Below are 18737 nucleotides of genomic sequence, written 5' to 3'. Positions count from 1 at the left end.
ATGTTGTAATGAAGATTGCATTAAAATCTATATGATTTTCTTCCTTTTGTATATATACCTGGCTCACCTGTTGATTTAGGATTGGTGAAAAATGTCCATTATTTCTTTTATGGCTAACCTCAGTGTACACTTCATGCAATAAACTAACAGGATAACCCCTACTTACAAACATCTCTGTGAGATGCCTGCACTCAAAAATAAAATATGCTTCCAAGCTAACCATTTTATCAGCACAGACAAATTGTCCTTTTACTACTGCTTTTTTATTCGATAAAGGATGGGAGCTTGTGAAATGCAGGAAAGAGTTAGAGTAAGTTGGTTTCCTGTGTATTTTTGCAATAAATCATTGGTTAATTCTATCCTTATTAAGGTTAACATCCAGAAAGTTTATTTCTTGCTCATTTAATGCATGTGTGAATTTTAAATACCGTGTCGTGTTATTAATATATGCTAAAAAGTGTTCCACAGATTGTTGGTCACCTTTCCATAGGATAAATATATCGTCCAGGTAAAGGAGATACAACATAATGTTATCAACATAATTGCCTCCCAGGACATATTTCTTTTCCCATCCTGCCATAACTAAATTGGTGAAAATGGTCCCACAAAGTGACCCCATTGCAACTACAACCTTTTGAAGATAGTAGCTGTTATTAAATATTAAAAAGTTTTTGGAAAGTACAATATCAAACAAATCAACATATAAATTGATTTCTGATTGTGGCACGGCTTGTTCAAATAAAAACTGCTCTATAATCTGAATACCCTCCTCTTGGGGTAGGACAGAAAACAGATCCTTTACATCCACTGTCAAGAACAAAACCTGATCGGAATATTCAATACCATTCATCAAGCTTAGAAAGTGCCAAGAATCCTTGCAGATCTGTACCTGTCCATCCAAAAACTTCTTTAATCTACTATCAAGAAATTTGGCACAATAGAATGTAATGGAGTTGCGGCCATCCACTATAGGTCTTAAAGGTGGATTGGTTACATCCTTATGTATTTTTGGAATGCCAAATATAGTCGGAATAGTGGGTGAAATAATATTCAAATAATTATAAATGTCGATAGTAATTCTGTTTTCCAAGAACATATCATTCAGAGCAATATAGATTCTCCTATAGGCCACATTCAACTAATTTCTAGTACCTTCTTCATACATGGCAGTGCTAAGTATTTCATATATCCTTTTGTCGTAATCATAACAAAAAAAAAAAACAATAAAAATATATTAAAATTTTATGACATAATTTCCTTTCTAGTGTAGGCCAGGCTTATAAAATGCTATTTAAAAAGTTCAGTTGTGGTTTAACACTGTTTTAGTCTGATGAAGTTTGTTATTTTACAAATGCAAAGTGCTTCATTGTATTTCATTAAATAAGAGTTTTGCTTGCACGCTGGCCTTTTTTGTGATTTCTACAGTTGTTTTTTTTTTTTTTTTTCATTTTTGGAAGCTCCTGGAAGGTTACCCTGGCCCTGAACACTCTTCTCCTTCTCAGTCTAGGTCTATTGTCAGCAGCAGCATCAGCACTGGCCTCAGCATCTAGGACATACAGATGTAGCAGAACAACAGCAGCCCCTAGCATCCTGTTAGTTAAAAATTCCAAGTATGTGCTCCAATGGTGCAGAATATGGGGAAAATTCATATTGTAGGGTGTATGCATAATTTATAGTGATCTGCTACAGATGCAGCCAGTGTGATTGGATAACTATGATGCATTCCACCTGCCAGGTACATCACTGAGGGGTTTGAATGGCCCAGTGTAAGTGGAATAGGGTTATTAGTAATTTATACATGACTGGATTTCACAGGCTATTTCTTTTTTTTTTTAACTGCCTTCCCTTTTAAGCACTGAGGCTTAGCACACAAACAAGCTTAAACCAGCTAAAACAAGCACCCCGATGCTAAACAAAGCTTAGCAGCACTGGACGAACCCCCTGCTTAGCTGAGAGGCATGCTGCGCAAATCAGCACTGCTCAGCTTCAGTCTGCTTAAACATATAGTGACACAAACCCCTTTTGATATGAGCTAGCTCTCCTGTGGATACCAACATGGTTCTGGAGCTACACAAATTTTATCTGCGGACACAGTAAACCATTTTTGCTATTAGTAACCCAGGCTCATTTGCATACATATCTGTGCACACAACCTGTATATTACACTATTCCAGGGTCTGCCTCCTTATCAACCACAGATATCTACCATTGTACATACTCCTTGCAGGGTCCTATAACGCATTATTGTCATATATTTATTTTTCATTTTTAAACTTTTAAATATTTTTTTTTGCACAATGGCATGTTTGCACACTGCTGTCACCATGCAAACATAATATGGGTCTTAAAAAAGACAAATTATTCTGCATTAGTTGTTGGACACATGGCATAGATTTGCACATATCTGTGCCTACTATGCGATTTCTGACCTTCTACATGGGCTTTTGCAGCCCCTGTTCAATTTTTTTTTCTTGTACATGGAAATTTTCTGTGTACACTTCAGACACCATCATGGGGTCTGCAGGACTGCCTATCTGCTTGCTTGGTCACCCCAGCACCCTCATTTGCATGTAGTTCACCTGCATCACTCCATGTAGACTTTTTTGAATTCCCTCTTAGTTTTTGAGTGTTCCTTTGCAAAATCCTTGTAGAACTTGATTACACATGAATGGGAGCATCATCTGTGGACAAGAAATTAATATTAAAAATCATGGGATACTGTAGAACATGGAGTGCTGTCTAATAAAGGATGTATTGATTGCTATTTTTCCTTTGGTAAGGCCTTAAGGTCTTTTTTTGCTACATAATTGTTTTTGGAATAAACTTTAAACTCCACGTTGCTTCTCAGAAGTATAATGGCTGCTATAAGGCAACAGCTTCATGGTTCAAAAGAAATAAAGCCCTTATTGATAACCAATGACCTACATTTGACTAGCAGCACTGATATAAGAGGGCTGGCATGGGGTTGGGAATGAGAAGCCAATGTCATCTTACCCATCCTGGGGAAGAAAAGCAGCCTAGACTCACTCTAATATAACAGCATTATGAGCCTGGTGAGTTCTGTGCTGCAAAGGAGCCTAACACTTGACAAAATGTTGTGCATCTGTTGAAACATTCAGGCATCTATCATTGCAAAGTCAATACAATGCTCACATCAGGGTTGAAAAAGAGGAAAGGGGGTTATAATATATTCACTAGCAACTGTATGATGCTCCAACAGTATTCTCAGCCCCCCCACTGGCTCCAGATATGGGTAATTTTGAGCCTGGGAAAAGCTAAGGTGGGTCTAGTAGAACCACTGAATAAGGCAGGGAGCTGATAGCAGCTGATGGATCAGCTGTGGGGAGGGGGACAAAAAAAGGACTGTTATGTGTCAAGGTATAGAATAATGGTTATACTACAATCATAGGTTCATAGGATCATAGGAAGTTACTAGGCTAATGGCCCTAGGGCCCTTACAAGCCTTGCCAAGTTCTACCCTTATTTCCATGATCAGACCCTTTTGCCCCTGTCCATGAAGGACACAGACAGAACCCTTGGGGTGAATTCACACTTACCCATCCAATCGTCCAGATTGTGCTTAAAGAGGCCAATGAGGTGCTTTGTTTGACATGAAGTGGGAGTCTCTTCCAAAGATGTGGTAACCTCTGGGAGACAAATCTGTCCCTCAAGCACATTCTATTAATGCCACATACCAGGTCAAGGTCTTTACATTGAGTAACCCCCTGTACAATTTGACTTAAGGAGATGCAGCATTTTCAATAAAGTGGGGTCAGAGATTGTCTTGTATGCAAGGCAGAGATTGCCTCTGAGTAGTCTGTATAAAACAGAATAAAGTGACAGTGATTTCAGATGATCCACATAGGACAGATGCTGAAGACCTAGAATTTTCCTTGTGAGGAATCTTTGTGGTTTCTCCAGTTGCTGCAGGTGCTTGGAATGGTACATACCAAAAGGGGTGTTGTACTCAATTATTGGCCTGATAAGGGAAGAGTACAGGAAGTTTGTAACTTCTTTTTTTCTGGAGGTAATGCCCTTACTTATGAGATGAGCAACACAGAATGCCCTTCTTACCACTTAGACATGGTGATCAAAGGTGAGGTTGCTGTTAACCTGAGTGCCCAGGTCTCTCACTACTGAGTGCACACTTAAGGTGTTGCTATTGATGTGGTAGTTAGCAAGAACATTGCCCTTACCAAAAGGTATGATAATACATTTTTTGCATTGAGTTTAAGGCCATGAGTTTGGCACCAATCATTTGTTTGTGTAAGACCCTCTTGTAGGATGTTGACATCATTTGGAAATTCTATGACCACTTCCAGTTTGCAGTCATCAGCAAACTTTGTCAGCCATAGACCTTTAGTTTTTGCTTCTACTTCAGAGAAATAGATTCCAAACAGTAGGGGTCCCAGGACTGATTCCTGTGGAACACCACTGGTTACAGGTCTGCTGTTGGAGACGGATTCCCATATTTTGACTATATGGGTTCTATCAGTGACCCAGTTAGTGATGCATCTAATGGTATAAAAATTGATACCTAGCTGAGTGAGTTTGTCATGATGGCTGAATGAGGGATATCGTCAGATGCCTTGGCTAAGTCTAGGTAGGCTGTATGCACAGATTTCCTCTCGCCCAGTGCCTTGGTGACTGTCTCAAAGAAGTCCACCAGGTTTAACAGGCATGATCTCCCTTTGACAAATCCAAACTGAGGAGGGTCAAGTGTTTGGAGATTACCTATATCTTTATTGATAAGGGCCATGATGATTCGCTCCATGGCCTTGGAGATAAGGCTAGTCAGGCTAATAGGTCTATAGTTCCTGGGGGTCAGTGGAAGCACCACCCTTCTGCAAGGGAATAACAGTGGCCATTTTCCATTCAACTGGGATGAAGCCAGTGCTTAGACTATGATTGAAAAGAGTACCCAATGGTGTTGCTAATTCTTGTTGGAGCCCATGTAGGACACTGTCTGGGGTGTTATCATGTCCCATAGATGCTGTGTTCCTGGCCTTAAAGAGGGCATTAAAGAGATACAAGGTAGGGAACAGGTAGCAAGGATTGTCATGGGGTACGTGTGGTGGGGACAGGGGAGTGAAGTTATTACAGAACCTGTCGGCCAACAGGTTAGCTATATCCACAGGCTCAGTATATGCAGTATCATTAACTACCAGTTCGGCACAATCCTTTTAGGTTATGGATGTAACTAAAGAATGCCTTATGGCTGTCTTTAGTTGAGGAAGCTAATTTGGATTCTTAGCTTGTTTTGGAGGACTTCACAAAAAGTCTTATTTGCTTGCTTAAGCTGATGAGGAAGGTTTCCAGTTTAGTTCTCACTCCCTCTTACTCTTAGATAACAATTTCTTCCTCTTATTGTAAAGCCTGCTAATGGCAGTTGTCCACCAGGCAGGTTTACTCTTCCTTGAGGAGCTTGTTTTGGTCCTGTCAGGTACCGCCAAGTTAATGCAGTTGTACATGTGTTTGTACAAAGCATCGGTGTAGAACTTGGCATATTTGCCAGTTCCATCTAAGGGGGGAGGTGCAGAGAAGCTATTTATACCATCCTGTAAGAGGTTATAATCTGCTTTGGAGAAGTTTTTTTAGTTTAGTTGTTCCTGGGTGGTCAGGTGTGATACTTACTTCAAATGAGACTGATATGTGGTCAGATCTCACCAGGGAAGACCTCACAGTGGGGTACTACAGTGATCCCCCATATTGGTGAGCACCAGATCCAGGAGGTTGGCACCCCTTCTGGGGGTGTCAACCAACTGGTCCAGGGGGTTGGAGTTAACAAAGTCGAGGAACCTTTGGGTAAGTGAGTTTGAGCACTAGTAATTTGCCCAGTCAATGAATGGGTAGTTAAAGTCACCCAAAACCATGGCATTCAGATGTATCTTGATAGACTCAAGTAGATTGAAATAGGTAGAGTGGGTGTCCTGATTCATGGAGGGCTGGCATGCAGGAAAAATCTCTAGGGGTGTGATTACATGGTATACTCTGATGGTCTTTGACCAGGGTATAATGCATACTAAAAAGAAAAAAAATAACTTGATGAAATAAATAAAGTTAATTCAAGATATAGTTTATTTTATTTGATGCATCGATTGTTTGAGTGATATTTTAAAAGTTTGTGCTTGGACATTTATAAAGAGATTAATGATGGTAGGCAGATTTAGAGACATAATGCATACTGCATGAAACAGCTCAGTGTGAGAACTATCCTGCATTCCAAAGATGTTTGTTGAAAGCACATTATATTACTATATCACATTTGTAGAGTTGCAGTAGTAGATGAATGGCTAAAGGACCTCTGTCAAAGTACAGCTAGAGATTCCAAAAGCGACAGGATAGTTTCCCACGCGCATGCGCACTCGCATGTGCAGTCACACACACACACACACACACACACACACACACACACACACACACACACACACTTACGCAGGCACTGACTGCAAGCATTTGCAGGTTTCTGTTATGTGATCTCTAAAGTAGCTGTAGTGAGTGTAGCACAGTAGTTATATATGTGAACTAAGGACTGCTAAAAGAATGCAGTTCTAAGTTGTATGAAAGAAAAAGTCTGACACAATATATCTTAACTTAGATTTCATTTGCCTAGTAACAGAGACACGTGACATGGGAAAGTAAGAAAATCTGGTATATATCACAAAACATCACATATTCCATTTGTCTAACACGAGAGAGAGAGAGACAGAAAACACATGACAAGAATCATGTTTTTTTTTTTTTTTTTTTTTTTTTTTAATGGAAGCATGCTGGTAACATCTAAATATGTGATAGGTGTTAGGCCAATAGGAGAGCCTCAATGTAAGCATTTTTATAATAATATAAAAGGTGATAAAAGTAGCGTTTGCCTTAATTAGAGTACATGTTTCTTTAGCTTCCTACTTGTAATCTCAGTACTTTTTATCATCTTATAATGCTCTGCCCTGCCTTCATTACCCATAACAGCAATGCTAGTTAAATTTCATTGTATTTATTTATTTGTTAGCATTTATTTACCGGGATGGACTGAATAAGCACAAGAAGTGATCCCTTTCTGGTGGAGGCTTGGGGAGACAAGTTCTTTTACATATAATAGTTTAAGATCAAGACATTACATACATAATTATTGAGAGCAATCATAAAATATAAGGATGCATGTCACATAACATTCACGTTTCTCTAGAGATAATCATTTACATAGTTAACATTGATACATGCATTCTACATAAAGCACTGTTGAAGAAAAAAAGACTGCTTATATACATATATTGAATTTTTTTTCATGTGAATTGCAGTAGAAAGCATATAGCAATGGTCATAAGGCTGAAGATGGATAAGATGATACATGTAGGCAGGGGTCCCCTTCAGTAGATCGAACGTTTATAAGTTTGAACCACATATGGCCGAGACCATATGTTTGAACTTGTAAAAGTCCAATCTGACTGAATGGAGATCTCTGTACAGAGCAGAAAGGGAAGATTTCCCATTTCCACAATATACTGCAGTCTTGGAGTTGGTATATTTAAGTAAGGGGGGGTGTGGGGTGTGTGGGGGGGTGTAGCCCCTCTGCTATAGATGTTTAGTTTTGTGTGTTTGGTTTTATGTGGTTTTACTTCAGTGTTCAAACTTTTATGAGTTCTAACATATGGTCTCAGCCATATGTGGTTCGAACTAGTAAAAGTTTGATCTACTGAAGTAGATCCGTAGGCAGTCATCAGATTAAATAATTTAGTCAAAGAAAAGAAAAAAATAGCTATGACTGAAAAGATTTGTAGTTTTATTTAGGAATAGGTGGGATGTACTTCTATCAGGAGTGGAGCAAGAACAGATCCTAGAGTCTAATAGGTGTTGTTTAAGTTTCATACATTTGGTCTATAAATTTTTGCTTTTGTTAGTGTATCTACAAAATGAAGCACTATATTAATAGATGCAGATGGTATTTGCCTTAATAGCTGTTTGAAATGACAGTTATCTGTCACATACTTATCAGCAGAGCTGACTATAGTACCATGGACTCTAATTTCCTTAAAAACTTTTCCCTATTAAAATCCTTATATAATATAATATTTATTTATTTATTTATTTATTTATTTATTTATTCCAGTTTGGTGACTGGTCCACTGGGCTCGAGAGCCCGCTTTCAGTGGAGGCCTTGTGAGAAAAGCTCCACAAAACAAGTTACATAACATATAGAATTACCACATTACAAAGTTACATAACATATTGAAATAACAAAGAAAAATCATTTACATTGTAGTCAATATGTAGTCTTACAATAACACAGCAGGTAGAATAGTAGAATGAATAGATATCATTTACTTAGTAACTAAGATATTAAAGAGAAATTATCTAAGAAAGGATGAGAGGCATAGAGCATGAGGCTGGGTGCGGAGATTTGTTACAATTTATAGTCTAGGTCTATGTGAGAGGTTAGAAAGGGAAGGAGGTTAGCCAAGAGAGTAGGAAGAGGAGAGGTTGGGAGGCATGGGGTGAAGAGTGCAGTTACATTTTCTGTGAAGAAACAGGTAGGAGTGAAGTAGTCTTTTGAAGGTGCTTAGGTTGTTACAGGCCCTCAGTGTAGAGGGCAGGGCATATAATCCTATAGACATTAAAGGAAATCTGTACATTAAACCTGAAACAATATTTTTCATCTTATCTTGAAAATCTATGCAATACACAATAATTTATATCTGATCTTGAAAGTCTGTGCAATATTAATTCACCAGAATCACTGTAAGCATTTTTTATAGTTTAAATTATTGTACTCCAAAATGGCTGTCATGAGAACTGCAAAACTGATGTCATTCTGTTTTTTTAATCTGTTCCTCCAGAATCCCAAATGTAGTTTGGCTCACTATAACACATAATCTAGACATCCTAAATAGGAGTTCTCATCCTACGTTTAGTTATGACTGTAATTAAATGGCTAACGCTTGGATAATAAAAACATTCCCCTGAAATCAACAAAATCCATGCGAGAATAAGAGTTTTCTTGCACGGAGTGGTTCGTGTCCATTTAGCACAGCAACGCATCTTAAATATTTATGAAGGCATGCTGCTGTACTTGCTAAATGGACATGAACTGTGAGCAAGTGCAGGGAGCATGTCCAAGTAGTGCACGGACACTGAACACTCCCCCTGCACTCAGAAAGTGGCATATGGCACTTTCTAAGCTGAACTGGCATAATAATAGAGATTTGATCTAATATTATGCCAGTATTTCAGTGTCCACAGACACTGAAATGAAATAATGATAATTTCAGTGTCTGTGGACACTGAAACAAACATCAGCAACAAGAAAGCAATGCAGGGGGTAACGGGATAAATCCCCCAAAAGTGCCAAAACACACATATAGCCCTCACAAACATAGAAAGTTGATAGAGAACAGGTCATGCATTAGCATGAATTATGGAAGGGTAGAAGTCTGAAAGCAAATGTATGCAATCTTCCCTTACAGCAGTGCATGTTAACAAAGGAACAAATAATGGGGGGATTAAATAATACATTAGGGACAAGCCTGAAAAATTGCCCTCACACACTTAGAAAGTTGATAGATAACAGGATATGTACTAGCTGGAATCCCTGAAGGATAGAAGCCTGAAAGCCAAACAAATACCATTATTTCATGATTGCAGTCCTCAATGTGTTAAATCCACAAGCCAGCAAGAAGACCAACCACGTCCAATTGAGACACCACACATTATTCAAGTTTAGCGCTTTCTTCTCCACTACAGATACTTCATTAGGACAATTTTACACACAACACCCAGCCATTTACATACCCACCCCCCAGTTATTCAATCAACCTTTTATTTAATTTAAAAGCAATACCCACAACAAAGTCAAGACATTAAAAATGTTGTTTTCCATTTGATAATTCCATTAGTCATTTTATAACCTTAACAATCTAAAATACTCTACTTAAAAATGTATGTAAATATTTGTTAAAGTAACCTCCTGAACTACTAATAGTAAAACCAAAATACAAACTCTAAAATTTACTTACAAATAACTTTTTACATTAACCTAAGATGTGATCAAGTTTTAAAATACTAGCAATACTTATCGTTTCATTTATACCTGGATACTGGGAGGCATTTAAATACAATTGCCACCTCAGTTCCAGTACATCTAAGTGAACATCTAAAATACATCCCTGCTCATCCTTAAATAATTGTTGAATAACTAGAAATTCAAAACAATGGCCTTGATGTTCCTTTACATGCCTATAAAGAGCACTAGTAATTCTACAGTGCCTCAAATCACCCAAATGTTCACCAATTCTCACTTTGAATTTTTTACATGTTTTGCCTGTATAAAAAAATAGGAAAATTCTCACACTTGGCCATGTAAATTACATTGTTACTATTGCAGTTATAATACCCGCGGTGGTGGTACTGCAGTAGCGTTGTCGCCTCACAGTAAGACACTGTCTGGTTCAATTCTCAGCTAGAGCGTCTTCTGCGTGGAGACATGTGTGAATGGGCGTACCTTCGTTGAAGGTTGTGCATCAGACCTGGCAAGCCGGTATGTAAAAATCAACTGCCAATCATTCGCAGACCGGAGTTCCACTGTGGTGACCCCTAACCGGGAAAAGCTGAAAGACACAAACAAACTATTGCAATTATAATGCCCTTTGATATTAATGACCTTTCCATTGACTCTAAACTTGTCCTTACTAATATAAATGGACAAAAAGAACAAGAGTTACATTTGTGGTTACCAAGCTTTCTGTTGCTTTTTCCATCTCTTTTTATACCTTTCAAAATGTTTTTTAGGGATCTATCCCTCCTGAAGACATACCTGGGACCTTTTCCAACTTTTTGTGCAGTTGACATCAAACTGTAAAATCTCCCAGCTGGCTTTTATAACTTCAGTAATGGTGTTGGTTGCACCGTTGTAAGTTATAATCAGGGTTGAAGTGGGGTTCATTCCATTGTCCGTACATCCAATGGATCCCAAAAATCCATTAACTAATATAGGCCTGTATATGTCTTGCTCACGTTTGTTCAATACTTCTTTCCTGACCTAATTTAAAAGACAGTCTGGGTACCCTTTTTATCTGAACATCTGTGTAATGAACTCGATTTCTGAAAGGAAATCATCATTTGAGCTTATCATCCTGGCAGCCCACACCAACTGACCCTTCACAACTGACTTCTTTTGATGGTGTGGGTGCCAGCTACCGTAATCTAAATATGAGTTAGAAAAGGTCGACTTTCTATGAATCCTAGTGAAAAAGTTCTTGTTTGTCTGATCGATTTCTAATTCTACATCTAAATAACTGATTTTGTTCTTGTTGTATTCATATGTAAATTTTAAAAAATAGTTTCATTAATAAACAAGGGAAACTCCTTCAAACTGTCTTCCGTACCCATCAAAATGAGAAATAGGTCGTCCAAAATTTGAGCATAATGCACTATCTGGGTCATATATGAACTTTTCATCAAATACTCCTGCTTCCAATAGGACATGAGCAGGTTGGCAAAAATGGGGGCACAAGCCCCCCCATTGTCACACCCTTCATTTGTTTCATACTGTCCCTCAAAACAAATATAGTTGTTCTTTAACACAAGCTCCATCAGTGTGACTAGTTTGTTAACTTCATCCTGAGCAAAAATATTAGTTTTATTAAACTGCTGCTCCAACCAGCTTAGGCCTTCCTCATGGGGAATCATGGTGAAAAGATTGACAACATCAGTAGTAACCAAAATTAAACCAGGTACTACTTCAATGCCATTCAACTTGTTTAGAAATTGCCAAGAGTCTTTGCTACTATAATTAAAGAAAGCCAGATTCTTTTGCATTTTTTATCCAAATATTTACAAATAAAATATGTCTTTGACCTTTTGCCATCAACAATGGGCCTGAATTTTGGATTTATAAGGCCCTTATGGATTTTTGGGATTCCAAATATGTTGGACACCCTGGGATATTCATTTTTTATATAATGGTATTCATTTTCATCAATCTGAGCCTAATATACCATGTCATCCAGCAATAAATCTGTCTTATGATAGGACACCTTAATTTCATTTAATGAGCTTTCCTTATAGGTGTCATACAACAATATGGAGTTCATCCCATCTAGATAGTCAACCCTATCCATTATGACTAGCCCACTACCCTTGTCCACTTTCATAAACCTGACCATGGGGTCTCTAACCAAATCCATCATTAAATATAGCTCTTCACCGGTCATATTAGATCCAAAATTACCACGGCTTCCTTCCTTTTTACAATAAATCCTCCTAATGTCTTTCTCACAAATTTTTTCAAACAATTCAATAGTTTTATTCAGAGGAGGATTAAAGGTACTTGGCCTTTTGCACATATCTCTAGCATAGTACTCTGATTCACTCTCTTGATTAAACCAAACATTTAGGTTCCATTTCCTAGTGTACCGTTTTAAATCAGTGATAGACTCTACCATGTTACCTAATCTACAGGGCACAAAAGTCAACCCTTTTGCCAATAAGTCAGAATGCCTATTGTTAATACATCATTTGGAATAACTATAAATTTTAAAATTGCCCTTTTTGTTAACAATAATGTCAGGCTCCAATCTAGTCTCAATATTTTGTTGCTCATCCAAGCATTGAATCAATATTTCCAGGTTAGACTCCTCATTTATATCAAAAATGCTGAAATCACCTATTTGATTTACCATAATATTATTTGAACAATCATCATTTTCTGCAAATATTGTATGCATAACCATAGAAGTTTCACAGTTAACATAACAATGGCTCACAATACCAGCCACATTGGAATTGACTCCACCAGAATAATCAACCTCACCAAGAGAATAAAAGGATAAGTCAGATAATGGAAGTGAGACCCGCTTCACTTCCTTGTCCAGATCAAAGCATTCATCATCCACTTCATTCGCATTGAAACCCCAACAATCATGTTCACTTTGTCTAACAACATGAGGCATTTGATCATGAATGCCATCATGTACATGGTGAAGTATATGCTCCACCTCAGGTGCAACTGTTTCTACACAGCCACAGTCATAACCCGATGGTGAATAAATCTCAATGTCACTTACTTCTGTTACAAACGCAAAGTCGCCTGGTGATGAAGGCAAGGGCACCACGCCTATATGTTCCTTGACCTGAAAGTCTTGCCCTTTGCACTGAAAAGTCCTGTTGACCTTTCCCAGAAAAAGAAGAAGATGATGTTGAGCAGGCTGCCTTATCTCTAAGTCTGTCAAAACGCCTAACTGCATTGTCCGCCTTAACCTCTGACTGCGAACGCTGATACCACTCCCTTTGAAAATTTCTACCATTTTGCGTCACTTCCCTTTCCTGGTTAACCACATCGCCACACCTCTGCTTGCCATGATCTTGATGACCCAGGGATAATGGATAAACAATATCCTTATTGTATTCATCCATGTCCGTCTTAATTTTATTTTCTTTACGAGAAAAAAATAGTGTTGCATACACTGTTGACCTGAACGTAAAGATTGTTATATGCAACCTGATTCTAATTGAATTCACGATCAGTCTTAATAGACTTGTCTAGCTCATCAAGATCTTTAACCATTTGCTCCAACTTGACCTGGTTATACTTAACCATTAATTTCATTAGCTCAATATCAGCTATATCGAATAAAAGGTGCACATCATTCAAAAGGTCACTATTGTCTTTAATTCCATTTGGGTACCTCCACAGTCTCAACCCGCGAGGTACTTGTTGCATTTCAATATTTCTATTTAAAGGTGCATTCTCTATCTGTAACTTTTTGAATGCTGTCAAGTCCTTTTCAAACCATTTGAGTCTATCATGCACGGTAGATGCCCCATGACCATGCCTGTTCTCCGTGTTACTACCTACATGAGAAAGAAATCTATTTTCCTTCCATACACTGTCACTAATACTAGGGCAAAAAATCCGATCACCATGTCCCACGTTATTGTTATCATTTTTACAATTCACCATTTGGTTAGCTTGCGTATCACCTTGATCAATAAGTCCTGAATTGTGATTTTCTGTACACACCGGAGTTGGCTGGGTTAAAGGGAGACCTAATCTCCCAAAAGTACCAAAGACGTTGGGTTGTTTGTCCATCAACATTTTAATCTGGGTTGTGTGAACCCCTAGCTGTTCATTAATTTGTTGCCGTAATTTCATGATGTCTTCATTTGAAGCATGCCCCTCCATCCTGCTGCCCAAGTCGAAAAACCACCACAGAAACAGAAACAAAAACTGATAAATCCACAAGCCAACAAGACCAACCACATCCAATTGAGACATCACACTTTATTTAAGTTTAGCGCTTTTTTCTCCACTACAGAGACTTAATCAGAACAATTTTACACACAACACCCAGCCGTTTATATACCCACCCCCAGTTAATCAGTCAACCTTTTATTTAATTTAAAAGCAATACCCACAACAAAGTCAAGACATTAAAAATGTTTTCCATTTGATAATTCCATTAGTTGTTTTATAACCTTAAAAATCTAAAATACTCTACTTAAAAAATTTATGTAAATATTTGTTAAGGTAACCTCCTGAACTACTAATCCTAAAACCAAAATACAAACTCTAAAATTTACTTACAAATAACTTTTTACATTAACCTAAGATGTGATCAAGTTTTAAAATACTACCAATACTTATCATTTCATTTATACCTGCATACTGGGAGGCATTTAAATCCAGTTGCCACCTCAGTTCCAGTATATCCAAGTGAACATCTAAAATACATCCCAGCTCATCCTTAAATAATTGTTGTTCAATATACAGGAATATAACACTAGTGGAAAACAGACACTGGTGTGAAAGTGCATACCCACAACTAATTGCACCACAATCACAGTGACATACCAATAAGCAAACTGAACACTACAGTATAATGACTGTGTGAGCAACAATATCCCATTTGCCACTCACACATTACCCCTACATATACTGGTCCAAGTCCCAGTGTAGTGGGAATCTTGAGGTGTTGCAGGACATCACAGTCTGCCCGTACAAGCATATACAGGTGATAGGGAACCAGAAACTGGAGCAGCATGCACAGTCAGATAGAAATGGCCCATGACATTCACATGTACCCTCTCCCTACACAGCCCAAATAACATGTACACACTACACTGCTACACAGTCCTGACAGTCTGTTAACAATGGCCAGACATACACAGACTTCTCAAATGTACAGTTTCCCACAGAATGTATATAGGCATAGGACTGATATCTATGACTTCTTTCTTGTTACATGTCTGGGGCTCTATGACATCACTGGGATGGTAGCAGGAATGAAGGCAATAAATAATGATACTACATACCTCTGAACCTCTTAGTGCATGACATCTGGACAAAGACAGGCATAATTGGGGGACAGAGGCTCAAACACAGGGGTATATTGGACATATTGCTGTTATAAATTTAGACAGTTTCTGGGGTTACTGGGTTTGTTGTCACATATCTTTTCTGAGGGATATTAAGTCAGTAACACCAATGGCTGTTAGCATGTACTGGCTGCATTCCCCAGAGTATCCTACTGATAGACAAAGACAATGACTGTGTGGGGAACACACCATACATATGAGCCACACATCTGGACAGTGTCTAGACCTCTGGAAAGTGTAGAGGTATGTCCACAGTCATGTAACAGAATGGAAATCCCTGACAGTTGCCAAACATGTCACCCAGCACCTTATGAAGCACAGTAAAACCAACACAACACTCCTCCACATCAGCTCTGGGCAATTACCTATGTATATTCAAATATAGCATGCACTACAGGGATGGACCTGCAGTGAAAAGCAGATAGTGGTGCAAAAATGTCAACCCAAAAACATTTGCACCACAGTCACAGCAACATACCAGTACCCAAAATGAACTCTAGAGTACAACGACTGTCTCAACAAACATATCCTGTTTGCTAGTCACACACTACACTGACATATACTGGCCAAAATCACAGTGTACTGGGAAGCCTGAGGTGTTACAGGACATTTCACCGTCTGCCCCTACAAGCATACAGACCTGATAGTCCACCAGCAGCCGTAGCAGCATGCACAGTCAGATAGGTAAAAGATGTATGGCACTTACATCTGCTACTTTCCCTACCCAGCCCAACAAACATCTACACACAACACTGCTATACAATCCTGGCAGTCTGTTCACAATGGCCAGACATACATAACTGTCATATGTACAGATTTCCACAGAATGTCCACGGTGTGCAACCATAATCCTGGCCACTGCCACATACCACGGCCAGGAGTCTGCTAGGTCACTGGGATGATAACTGTAATTAATGATATACCATACCTCTGCACCTCGTAGCGCAAGACATCTGGACAATTCATAACGTACTTGGTGGCAGGGGGCTGGAAAGAGGAACATATCACACATAATGGTGTTACAAACTGAAACAGTAGCTGGTGTTGTATGTGTTGTTGTAACATAACATCCCTGAAGGATATGATGTCTGGAACACCAATGGATGTCAGCAGTTAGTGACTACAATCCTCACATTATCCTACTGACACCACAAAAAAGACGTTGCTCGAGGAACTGACCAAACATAGCAGGCAAATCTCTGGCCACACTGTGGACAACATGCCAGTTGAGAGGTATGTCAGAGTCATATCACTGTCAGATGTTAGATCACTCAGTAAATGTATGTCCAGATGAACCCTGTCAATCTAGCAACCCTCCATGTGTATAACAGCGCTAATGACATACAATCTGTACCGAAATCTGGACCTTTGTTCCACATGTTGTTGAGCTCTCTTCACATGCCCTGTCCTGTGAGGTATTCCCACCTACTGTCTGCAAAGCTGTAGCCTCCACACCTCTGTAATCTCCTCTGCACAGGCAAGGAAAAGGGGCAAGGCCCACATGAAGGACATCTCATATGTTGGAACTAGCAGCAGTGTCCAGGCCCACACCACAATACTATGTAGGCAGCTACATAGCTGTATGGCCTCAGCAATACCTGACAAGACAACATCAACCCCCTAAAGGTAGGCTGAATGCCTGTGGTAGACAGCAGCAATACAAAACTACAATCATAGGTGGAAATAATCGCAGGACAGGCCAAGAAGGAACAGGTGCCTCATTGGCAGCCATGTTACCTTATTCTGCACAAGCAAATAAGGTCACAGGTAATGAACACTAAGGCTGTCTTTGAGTGCAAACTGGATACATCTGCCAAGGCAAGTCACAAGGCCATCTTCCCATATGTCTGCAATCTCAGAGGCAACAAACCAACCCAGCCTGTAATAGTGATCAATCAGACCACACGCACACAGCATAGCCATAGCCAACTTGCTGCAGATAGGCTTAGGGCAAACAACCCCCCCCCCGGATCAGCATCACTATAGGAGGATATGCACCCGCACCCCTCCCCTCATCAACAGTGAGCAGGTACATATTACCTACTGAACGGCAACAAACATAAGTATCCATGGGACATGATAACATCCCTGTCCGCATCCTACATGAACTCAGGCATGTGTTCCCAGCCCCATTACACACTCTAGTCACATCAAGCCTTGGCACCATCCACACCCTATCCGCATGGAAGACGGTCAATGTCATCCATTTATACCGATCTGAATGAGGAATAGACGATTATGCAATTAACTGGCCCTCATTGGGGTTTATATGACACATCAGGACCAGGAGTACAATGCAAGCTGATACTCTGCTGATAGATTACAGGGGTATGGTGTGGTTGTGAATAGTGGCTACTGGTATTCAATATACAGCTGCAGGTTCTATACATACTGTTGCCAAATGTATGCAGTCCTGTGATGTGTTTCCCTGTTTATGTCTACCAGGTGCAATGTTGCATCCGAGAAGGGCAACATTTTCAGTGGCTGAAACTACCATTATCACCAAAGCCATACTACAGCACCATGCAATAATGTTCGGCCAAAGTCAGCAACATCTGCAGGAGAGGGCCGCATTGTGGGACAACCTTTTCAACAGGGTAAACAATGTTGGTCTGCACGCACATACATACGAGCAGGTCTGGTATCGTGCAACTGACCTCATACGTCATGCCTGACAAAAGGCTGCTGCCATGGCCAGGGACCACACAGCCACAGGTGGGGGCCCAGCAATGCAGCCCCCACTGACACCCACCAAGGAGCTCCTCGGCAACCTTGGGGCACCCATCCCAGTACAACATCAGAATACAGATCCCCACATGCTGGAGGTGGGTGGCACCCAGACAATGGACGAGGAGCGTGCAAGTAAAGCCCCAGTGGAGATTCCTAGACTAATGTAGCAGACATACTTGTATCTGTAGAGTATCTACATGCATGTGTCATGTCAGATTGCAGGTTTGGATGGGGTTTTCTAATGCACAGAAGTGCACATCTATGGTGAAGGATAGCAAATTGTGTAGTATTGGGGGTTGTATTGTAAATGTGCAGACACGCTGCATCCATCCTGTACCAATGCCACATGTGAGTCTGCTGACAATACCTCTCTCCCATAACTACCTAGGTCCCTCTGGTCTGCATGTGGGACAGCAGCCTGAAGCTGGTGCGTATGGAAATTGTTCTGTTGTGGTTTGCCAATACCCCAGGCATGTGAAGGGCATGCAATTTGCCATGCACACAGCTGTCATTCATAGCCATATTGCTTAACTGCATTGCATAACAGTGGTCACCAGAGGAACCTAGCTGAAGGGAATGTAACATTCCTGTAGCATACCTCACAACCTGTCAGTGCAAGACTTCTGAACAGAGACCAGCTA

The sequence above is a fragment of the Protopterus annectens genome, chromosome 10.part0 (genome assembly GCF_019279795.1).
Source record: "Protopterus annectens isolate FY-2018-M chromosome 10.part0, PAN1.0, whole genome shotgun sequence".
In the NCBI taxonomy this organism is placed as follows: Eukaryota; Metazoa; Chordata; order Ceratodontiformes; family Protopteridae; genus Protopterus; species Protopterus annectens.
This window is presented reverse-complemented; position numbering follows the sequence as displayed.